Genomic DNA, 10,849 nt, shown 5'->3' with positions numbered 1-10,849 from the left:
TTAGTGAAAAAAAAAAAACCTTTGCTGGTTTGTCCAATCACCTTTCTAATAACTAAATTATTTTGAAGACTGGAGACATATTTGATAGTGATTTGATATGAGGTTACCAAAGAGTGGGGGAGCCATGTCTCTGTTTGTTCTATAATATCCCTCTGTCCTGAGGTACAGCTGATACTTTGTTGGTATTACAAAATATGACAATGATTGCATCTGTGCTGAAAGTGGATAGCAGGTATTATGGCATTAAGTGTAGCTAGTCAGTGAGGTCGTCCTAGTGCAGATAGGGTAATTATTATTTAGGGGCAGTTTGAGGCTGATTCTCAAGATAGAGTCAGACTGGATCTGTAGAAGTTGTACCAGCTGTTGCCAGTTGTTTTGCTTCTTCGGGAGAATTATATCCCTCCTTATCCCTGTGTGCGTGCGAGATGATGCAAAACATTTGAGTGTTTTTGTATTTTGACAGCCTTTCCTGCAGGGAAGGAGACTGAAGTAATTAGAGGTTGAACTGACTCACCAAGGTTACAGAGAAGCATGACTATCCAATTTCTGAAAAGGAGGGAAAAGCCACCAAACTGGAAAAAAAAATAGGGAAACATGAAAATATAAGAGATGATGAGAGCCTGGAAAAGCACAATGAGTGGTATGGACCAGAAGTAGAACCTAATATACTTGCACTATTCATAACCAGAGATATACTTATGTGCAAGGCTTTTAAAAAAGCATGTTATTCTCATATAAAATATCTAAAATTTTAACTAAGCATATACAGATCTTCCTTAACTTACGGTGGGTTTGTCCCCAAAAACCCATTGTAAATTGAAAATAACATAAATCAAAAATGCATTTACCATACCTAACCTACTGAACATGATAGCTCAGCCCAGCCTACCTTAAACATGCTCAGGACACTTACATTAGCCTATGGCTGGGCAAAACCATGCCACAAAGTCTATTTTATGATGAAGTGTTGACTATCTCATGTAGTGTATTGAATACTGAATGTGGAGAACAGAATGGTTGTAAGTGTATTCGTTGTTCACCCTTGTGATTGTGCGGCTGACGGGCGGTTACTACTCTCAGCCTCTGCCATCGTCATGGGGAGTATACACCTCATAGCTCACAGAGCTCGGGAAAAGATCCAGATTACAAGTACCATTTCTGCTGAATAGGTATCACTTTCCTACTACTGTAAAGTTGAAAACCCATGATTTGAAACATTGTAGGTAGGGGATCATTTGATGTTTAAAAAATTCTGTATGGTTCCGATTCTTTCTTATTACCTTATCAATATTGATACTATCTTGGCACTTATGGAGTCATACAAACTTCAGTTTGAAACCCAAGTTCATTTTATAACAGTGTGAACTTGGGCTACTTACTTAGCTTCACTAAACCTCAGTTTCCTTCTCTGTGAAATGGAGATTAAAATCACTATTTCATGGGCTTGACAGGATTAAAAGAGATGATGCCCATAAAAGGTTTAGCACAATGCTAGGCACATTAAAAACAAACAAAAAAAACAAAGAAAACTCCTTTAGCAAATGAATGCTTGCATCTGGCTGTCATTGTTATTGAATTTGATTAAACTATAGATTAGGTCCCAAAGAGGGAGTATTTTGTCCAGATCACAGAACTAATAAAGGCTTTGGGAATATACAACATAAACACGTTGGTTCAGGGACCTTAGGCAAGGTATTTAGGTAAGATTGTAAAACAGCTGGGTGAATGTTTAATGTTCTTTGATTATGAGAGGAGGGCTGAAAGAGAATGCCTACAGTCATCAGTTGGCCAGAAAGGTGATGCAAAATAGCCAAGCAAGAGCCTTTTTCTTCTGTCCTCAGAGAGAATAGCTTGGCAGAGTAGTATGGCAGTCGCCAGGCAAAGAGAATATAACATTTGCCCTTTTAATTATAGATCAACTCCCTTGACATACCGTAATTTGTTATTTTGCAGAGACAGAAATCTAGTTCTTTCCAGGTGTAAAGTAATGAGTTTAGCTATTAATGGAGATTAGCAACCAATCTCCCATCAACCACTCCAAGCAGCTATGAGCCCCCTACTCATAAGACGTAACAGTCATTCTCTTGAAATAATAAAATAAATATTTATTTTAGAATACCCCCCCAAATAAAGCAACTGTTTTGTACATGATTATACTCTCATATTTACAGAATCAAGAGGTGAACAAGGTCGCAAAAGGAACTGCATGTTATGATAGTTACTTGCTGCAATGGTTTTCCATTTATTTCCTTTTGCTAATCCATTGAGTATTCTCTTCCATCTTCAGTATAGATCCTGGAGACTGAAAAATGAACAGGACAGACAAGACCTAATTGTAGAGGTTATGTTCTGGTAGAGAGAACAGATATTTTAAAAGTTAAGAAACTAACAAATTCAGTAAGTATCAAAAATGCTCAAGAAAATAAGTGCTAGAAAGGAAAATTCGTAGGCTGCCATCTAGAATCCTAGAAGGAAATTATTTAGATAGTTAAATCAAAGAAGACCTCTCAGAGGAGGTGACATTTAAGCTGAAGTTAGAAGGGTAAGAAAGTTGCATAAAGCAGGGGGAATAACAGCTCAGGCAGAGGGCACAGGGAGCACGAAAACCACGAAAACCTTGAGTCTGGAAGCACTTTGTTCAAAGAACAGCAAGCGAGGGGATGACATTAGGTATGAGAGGCCAGATTCTGCAGAGCCTTGAAGGCCATAGTAAAGAGTCTGGATTATATATATGCTCAGTAACACTGGCAGCCGTTGAAAGGTTTTCAGCAAAGGGTCCATGATGTGATGTACATTGTCAGAAGACTGCCCTGTGCAAAATGCATCGCAAGCAATAAGGAATGGAATGGGGGTGTCTTTAGCATTGGTGCAGCAATGGAGAGTGAAGGCTGATATTGGGGCAGTGGAAATAAAGAGAAGTGGAGCAATCTGAGATACATGCTGGAGGGAGGAGAGCAGGAATGAACTGATAGATTAGCATGAGAGTCAGAAGCAAGAGGGATCAAAGGTGACCTCAACCTTTCTGGGTACTGAGCATCTGGGGAGTCACAAGGTCTTGGTGCATGTTTCCCTGCAAGTATTTAAAGTTGAGAGTTCTGAAATGTGTGCTCATACACACACACATACACACTTGTGAAAACTCCCACTGCCACTTGTGAAAACAGAAGTTCATGCTGAGAGAACTAAGTTCCGCATAAGGAATAACTGTTAGCACTTAAGTGCAGGCCCCACACTTAATGGTGTTTGTCTCTACTTCTGTACTTTCGTCCAGGCGCAAAAAGTTGCAAGGTACATCATGCCCTCCCCTCTCCTCTCCTCTTTGAATTTTTGTATTCAAATCCTGCTCAATATTCACGCACAGGTATAAAGTCCTGTTTTCTCTATAAAGCCATCACCAACACCCAAGTCAAATGGATGTGGCTGTCCATGTCCAATCCGCTTGACACTTGAACTTTGGCCTTGTCACGTGGCTATACCAATGGTTTACATGTCTCGTAAATGTCTATATAAATGGCTCTCAACTAAACTTTAAACCCTCTTAAAACCAGAGACAGTCTCATATGCCCATTATAGTACCCATAGTACCAGCAGCATGTTTTGAACATAGGAGGGGCTCAATAGCAATGCAATCACTGGCATTTTTACATGGATGGAAACTGGGTGATCACCAAGTCTAAGAGTCCATATATCTGGTAATAGATTAGGTCACCAACAAATAGTACTCTGTCCAGATCATAGAGTGTTTGGGAATGTACATCGCAAACAAGTGGGCTCAGTCACCTTAAGTGGGATCCTTTCCTTCTGGGCCTCCGTTTCTCATTTAAAACAATGAAGGAGCTTACACTTTGTGATCCCAAAAGTGCTTTCAGGATTTCCTTTTTTTTCAAACCATAGTTTACGGCCTATTGTTATGAGCCAGATACTGAAGTAAGCACGTTAGACATGATTTTACTTAATTCTTGTGAAAGCAACTTTGTGAGGTGAGGTGGTACTATTCTTATTTTCACAGGCTGGGAAACTAAGAGATAGGAAGTTTAAGTAACTTGCCCAAGAGTACTCAGCTAATGAGCAGCAGAATAGAATTGGATTGGAATCCGAGCCTGTCCAGCTAGAAAGGCTGAGATCGTCATAATTCTATTCTGCCTCATTTCTACACTCTTCATTTTTAGAGAGACAGAGAAAAGTTAGATATTTTACTCAGAACTTCACGTCTAAGAATTGGTAGAGGTAGACCTAGATTCCAACACCAGCTCTCTTTCCTTTATAATATGCTTCAGGTATCAATTTTATCAATGAATATTCAGAATGGGGGTTGTTTTAGCCTATTTCAATGAGTCTACTGGTATTGAATATAATTCAACAATGAACATAGTCAATTGTGTTTGTTGAATAAATAAATGAGTTTATCTTCTAGTTTACAAAAGTACCTCTATGCTTCACCAGTTCTAAGTCAAAGTCAATGAAAAGGCAAGCACCTAATAGGTCCCAGTAAATAATTATGGGAGCACCTTGGAGTGTGAGGGGTGGCAGTTGACACTACAGTGTAGGAGACCAGCCTCTGGGGGCAGTTTACAGAGAAAAGTAGCGTATAAAGTATATTCCCTCTTAATCACATCAACAAGGAATGACCTAGTTCATGTCATCTCTATCTCCAAGGAAGAATAAATGTGGTTCCCTGCTCTGAGTTCAAATTATGATGTAAATCACCCCAGAACCCACTTTTCTTCAAGGAAGGAGAATCTCTTAGGGTGTGTCCCATAAAATACATAAAAGAATAGCACAGACCCCCACCTGTAAGAGTTTGTAATCTACTTTAGGAAACAAAGTCAAGAGAGGAATTCTAGGGCCTAACAGGTCTGTCCTTGACCACATTCTGTCCCTTGAATAAGTCCCCTAAAATGACCTTGCTGGTTGCTCGGTGAAGCCAAGCAGTCCTGGACCCCACTCAGCATCTTAGGCCTTCTTGTCTCTCAGGTCTGAGGTGAGCAAGGGCAACAGTAAGGTGAGAAAGGCCTTCGGGAGGGCCCTCTGTGACAACGAAACATAGAAGGGAGAGGGATCCACACTAGAAGGAGGAGGAGGAGGAGGATGTGGTCACGTGTCCCAACCAAGATGCTCCCAGAGCTACCCTGGGATTTCCCACAGCCAGACCAAAGTGTAAAGCTGGCATTCATCCCAGTAGACCAGGGCTTGTTTTGAGTCTCCTCAGCAATTCCACAGACACTGAGGAAACGTGAGTAATAGCGAGAAAATAATAGACTCTCCCATGGCTTCAAACGTCAGCGTTGCCCTTAGAGTTAAAAATGATCATTTGCAACTTTGTTGTGTTTTTTTCCACAAGTGTACACAACATATGTATTTATAAGTGTGATAGGAGAGTGATTTGCCAACATTTCTAGATGAGCTCTAAAAAATACAGGAACTTCTGGGTAGCTTGAATAACGTGTATATGCCAAGGAACATTTATTCTTATTAATAATCGTCAGAAAACACAGTTCTGCTTATTAAAGGACTTGCAAATGTTGATCTATATACAACTTTTCAACAATATAATCAGATGAAATGAAAGATCTGTGTGTGAGGACACGCCTAATTCAGCTGACACCTGGCCACTTGCATTTGTCTGCTTTCCTATGGCCAAGCCTTTGCCTCTAAACGTCACACTTTGTAGGACAGAACCTCCTTTCTAATGGAAAAGGTTGGTTTTGTTTTGTTTTCGAATGTAGGAGAAAGACTCAGAAACCCAAATGAATTCTATATCTATCTTGAATAAAATCTAGAGGCCCACAGTGAAAAATGCTGTTATCCACACTTTACATTAACATGGGGCATGGCTATAGGAAACAGTAAACACACTGATTCACCATTAACCAGTGCTGGTTAAGGATAATCGCAGCATTTGCATAGTGCTTTGTCCTTCAACAGTGCAATCTTTAGTTTTACATAATACCCCTTTGAGGCAAACTGCCACAATATCACCATCCCCTTTTTGTAAATAAATTAACTAAGTCAAGAGATTGGAAGGTTTGAGGCCACCCAGAGATCAAGCAAAGACTTTATGGTGCCTCCTCTGCCAAATACAGATTACTAGCCCCTGCAGCTGTTGCTTTATTACCTGGGGCCATGGCAGTTTCTGTCGGCTTTGTACTTTGATAGCCTTAGGGGATGGAACTAGGATTGCCCACCCACTCTTGAATAAGAGGTGTAGAGTGTTTAGGCCAGAGGTGTGGTGAGGCATCTTGAATGCTTTGTCTGACTTTCTCAAATCAGAGGGAAGCCCTGGGGACATAGATGTTCCTGCCATATGGAAAATGTTGAAGTATAATAAATACCTGGTTACTATATAAGGGCAGTACCTTAATAAAACCACAACATGACAATCTCCTAAAGGAGCCTTCAGGATGCCAAGTACAGAGCAGTGCTCTTAAGCGTGTGCTGCGGTGGAGTTCAAGGGCACCGTGCCTCTGATGAGTTTGCCAAAGAGAAAATCAAATGTGAACCTTTGCGCCACCCACCATATGTCCACCTAAGTGATGGGGGGTTGAGGGGTAGGGGGTGTTGCTGGAAACAGACTTTCCTTGTTTAAAATTTAGACTTTTATCTTGGCTCATAAATTTTACATAAAATTTCCCCAAATCTAGAGGCACATATCCCTCCTTCAGAACAAACTCTCGGAATTAAACAATCAACATAAATAAACATGTAAAAGGGTGTGCACCTTAAATACTGTCATTAAAGACCTGTGCATGAATGTCCCCTTCGCCTCTAAGCATTTACAGTCTTGGTAGCTGGATGTGCAATGCTATGTGTACAACAGGTAATTAAATCCAACCAATCAAAAGTTCAGACTCAGTCAAAACGAGCAAATGCACAATGTTAATTATTGTCACGATCATGATAAATCACATTTACTAAGAGCTTACCATATGCCAGATCTTAGGGTAACATCTGTATCTCATTTAATCTTTACAATAAGCCTACAAGACACCATTATTCCTAGTTTTACAGAAGCAGAATCTTGGATCAAAAAATTTACCCAAGGTTATCCAGCTGTTTGTTTGCCGCTAGTGTCTATGATACTATGACTGGGCATATATATTTCACTGGGGCATGAAATTCCAGACACAGACTCAGGTATAGCATTGGTACCGAATTGGTCATATAGATCCCCACTTGGGCTCTAGCCTGACAGAAGCCTCCATCCTCAGCAGAGAAGGTTCTTTTTCCATTCGGGTTCACACAGCCAATAAGGAAACCATTGCTGACACTGAAACAGTACAAGTTTTATTCAATGGCCAGAGAATGGAGAAGGGAGAACTTAGTTTGCAAATCAACTTCTCAACCCCACTTGGGCTGAGACACTACACACACACACACACATATGGGGGTGAGGGTCCAGGTAAAAGGGAGGGAATTGAGTAGAGAGAAATATTCATGACTTATCAGTCCTTGCAGGGCTCGTCTGGCTGTCGCCATGGCAATTGTCAACTGTCATGGCACTGGTGGGTGTGTTCTATGTCTAATGTATTACAATGAGTCTATTATGAGGTCAGGGCCTACTGGAGGTTAGGTCTTCCGCCATCTTGGGCCTAGTTGATTCAACCAGTTCTGGTGGACTCTTGTTTTTCATTTCTGAAGGTTTTCTGTAAGACAAGGGTAATGCTTCTCCACAGGCTACACTGTTTCCTGGAGGAAGAGGGAGGGTTAGATCTGGAGGCTAACAGCCATGGTAACAACATGTAGTTTTGTTTATCACTACTCTTAGCCTAGCCCTACTTCCACTGCCAGTGGAAAATTGCATTTTGCTAAGTCAAAACTCATTTTCTTTTGAGTAATTCTCACTTAACTCAGGATTACTCTTTCTCCATCTTTCCCGTCCCCCTTTCAGGGGATGAGATATTGAAGACAGAAGAGTAAAGCATATACATCATCCTGACATCTGGTGGGAAAGGGGCCCTTGGTCTTCCATCATCCTCTGTCCCTGCTGGCCTTGGTTGACATAGGACCCAATCCTTTTGGCCCTGTTGGCTTCTGCTGCTAAGGCCCACAGTCCATATACTACAGATGTCATGCCCAGCATTCTGCATCCTCCTCATCCCACTCCAGGATCCTTTGGGCCCCCTGGCTATTCTCAGCCACCACAGTGCTCTTAGAACCATGGGATCTGGTGGATCCTCTCCAGCCCTGTGTGGGGTGAGAATCCCCTCAGTAGCAACCACCCAGACCCCCCCTCACCAACTATGCTCTGTTGCCTTGCTGGATGTGACATTTCCCTGAAATGCCTGGAGTCTCCTCTGGGCATACTCTACAAACAGAGGCAAGATGTCCCACATTCCCCATCTCCAGTCTTCCTAAGTCTTTATGGGGCTTCCACTGCCCTGTCTCAGTGACCCAGGCACTAACCCTTTAAATTTCTCACCCCTTCAAGCTGGAGAAATGTATATCTCCTATCTTAATGGTAAGGACACTAACCATTTTACCCACTTTATGTCTTACATAAAAACTCTCTGGACCTCTGGCTCCTTCAGGCTCTAAGTCTTATGGAACTTAAAATACCCTTTCTTCTTTTGTAAATGTTGGCCTTCAAGATAATTCTATCTGTCTGAGCATTCAGAAAAGCTATTGAGTATTTTTTTTTACTCTAGTTTGTATCTTCGTGATTTCTGAGGCAATATTTCCCCCTGACTTACAGGTTGATGTGGGCAAATGAGAAAAGCAAAGAACAAAAACTTTAAGCATTATCTCTAAATAGTAACTCATAAAATTTCTGTACAGAGAGATGTACATTGTCTGTGAACAATAATACTTTACAAGTGTCTTCTATGACAGCAATGTCTTAACCTCAACTTTCCCTATAAATGTGTCTTTTAGTCATTTTTCAACAGTATTCAGGACATATTACCTGTTAATAAAATGAAGGATGCCACACTTTTATGGTTTGCAGTTTCACTTTCCTTAGCAGAAAAGCAATTAAGATGTGTGAAAAGCACTATATTTGTGTGTGTGAACAACTAATCAGGCTACCATTTTGCACATACATTGTAATTGCCTTTTGTGCTAAGAGCCATGCAAAAGTGAGCCATAAAATTTTAGCCACCGGGAAGTTTCATTCCAATTTCATTGCATTCAAATCATTGACATTTTCAGCTGAATCACATATCACGGATTCCTTCGCATGTTCCCTCCTGGCTGGTTAAAGTTGGTCTGATGCTGGCCTGTGCTGGGCCCTGAAACACAAGTACCTGACTCTTGGCTGCATGACTTGTATTTGAAGACCAGATGTTCTCTGTGCCAGTGGCCATGCCTCTGCTGCACGGCCAGATCCTGGATGCCGCGTGAGAGAGCGCTCCTCTGTCATGAGGTCACACAGAACCAGAACGCAGGGCAAGCCTGAGAGGGAGGGGAGGAAGCCAAACTGCACCTGCGTCTCTTCCACCTGCTGTCCATGCACGAATTTTAGCAGAAAAAGAAAACACTGAGAGCCCATTTTTGTAAAAATAAGCCCCCCAAAGCGTAAACGCATAGAAACACCTACATGTATGTACACACACACACACACACACACACACTCACACTTGCATGTTTAGAGAAAAGTCCAGAAAAACACCAAGAGGGTGGGGGTACAGAAAGGCAGCAAGGTGGACTTATACCATCAATGTTTTAAATTTTTAAAAAATTTTTATTTATTCATTCATTCATTCATTGGCTGCATTGGGCCTTCGTTGTTGCCCAGGCTTTCTCTAGTCGTGGAGAGCGGGGGCTATTCTTCCTCGCAGTGTGCGTGCTTCGCATTGTGGTGGCTTCTCTTGTTGCGGAGTGCAGGCTCTAGGTGCACCAGCATCAGTAGTTGTTAGCTCATGGGCTCTAGAGCACAGGCTCAGTAATTGCGGCAAGCAGGCTTAGTTGCTCCATGGTATGTGGGGTCTTCTCGGACCAGGGATCAAACCTGTGTCCCCTGAATTGGCAGGCAGTTTCTTAACCATTGCACCACCAGGGAAGTCCCTCTACCTTCAATTTATACAACTCTGTGCTATTCTGGTTTTTTCCCCATAAGTATAGTCTACACTGTAATTTTTAAATATATATATTTTATGAAAGAGAACATCAGAGCCAGCATTTTAAGGGAATAGGTCACGCCAGAAGGGGAGGTCAGGAGGTGTTTCCTTCCTTCAAATGCAGAGTCAGCTCTGGAAACCGCTATTGTAGAAGCATTTGGTTATACGAAAGGAGCAAGGGAGAAACTTGAGGGCTTTACTCTTAAGCATGATGAAACAAAAGGGTCCAGGAGAAGCTTTCAGGTACAGGATGGAGAGGTGGGCTGAAATCTACAGGCTACAGCCTGACGCTTCTCCAATACACACTTCCCGAGGCTGAAATAATAGACTTAGCACATAAGTCACATCTTTGACTCTGTCTCAACAGCATCTCTGCCCAGTCGCCCAGAAATTCAGTACGTTAATGAAGTGAAGGATGTGTGGCAAGCCCAGCTCTGCAGTTAGGACACAGCCCTGACACACCTCCTGCTGACATGTGTCACTCCTGGAATGCTGGGCCACTCCACCCTCAAACTAACTTCTGGCTGAACTGGGGGTGTCCTGGCTCCAGCGGAGAAGAGGCTTCAGTCCTGGTTTTCCCACTTGAACTTTTGGTTCAGGAGCAAAAGCCAAAAAATGCAACCTACCCTCAGCAACGGCCAGAATGTTGATGCTGCCAGGCAATTCCTGGCTCATTGGACCACCGCCTCCCACTTTCTGGACCAAGAGGATACACTAGAGACCAACCTCCTGTGATTCAGGCCTTGATGACAAATCACTGATCCAGCCAGATTGCTTCCTTTGCTTGAGTTACT

The sequence above is a fragment of the Hippopotamus amphibius genome, chromosome 1, assembly GCF_030028045.1.
Source record: "Hippopotamus amphibius kiboko isolate mHipAmp2 chromosome 1, mHipAmp2.hap2, whole genome shotgun sequence".
NCBI lineage: Eukaryota > Metazoa > Chordata > Mammalia > Artiodactyla > Hippopotamidae > Hippopotamus > Hippopotamus amphibius.
Note: the sequence above shows the minus strand (reverse complement) of the source record.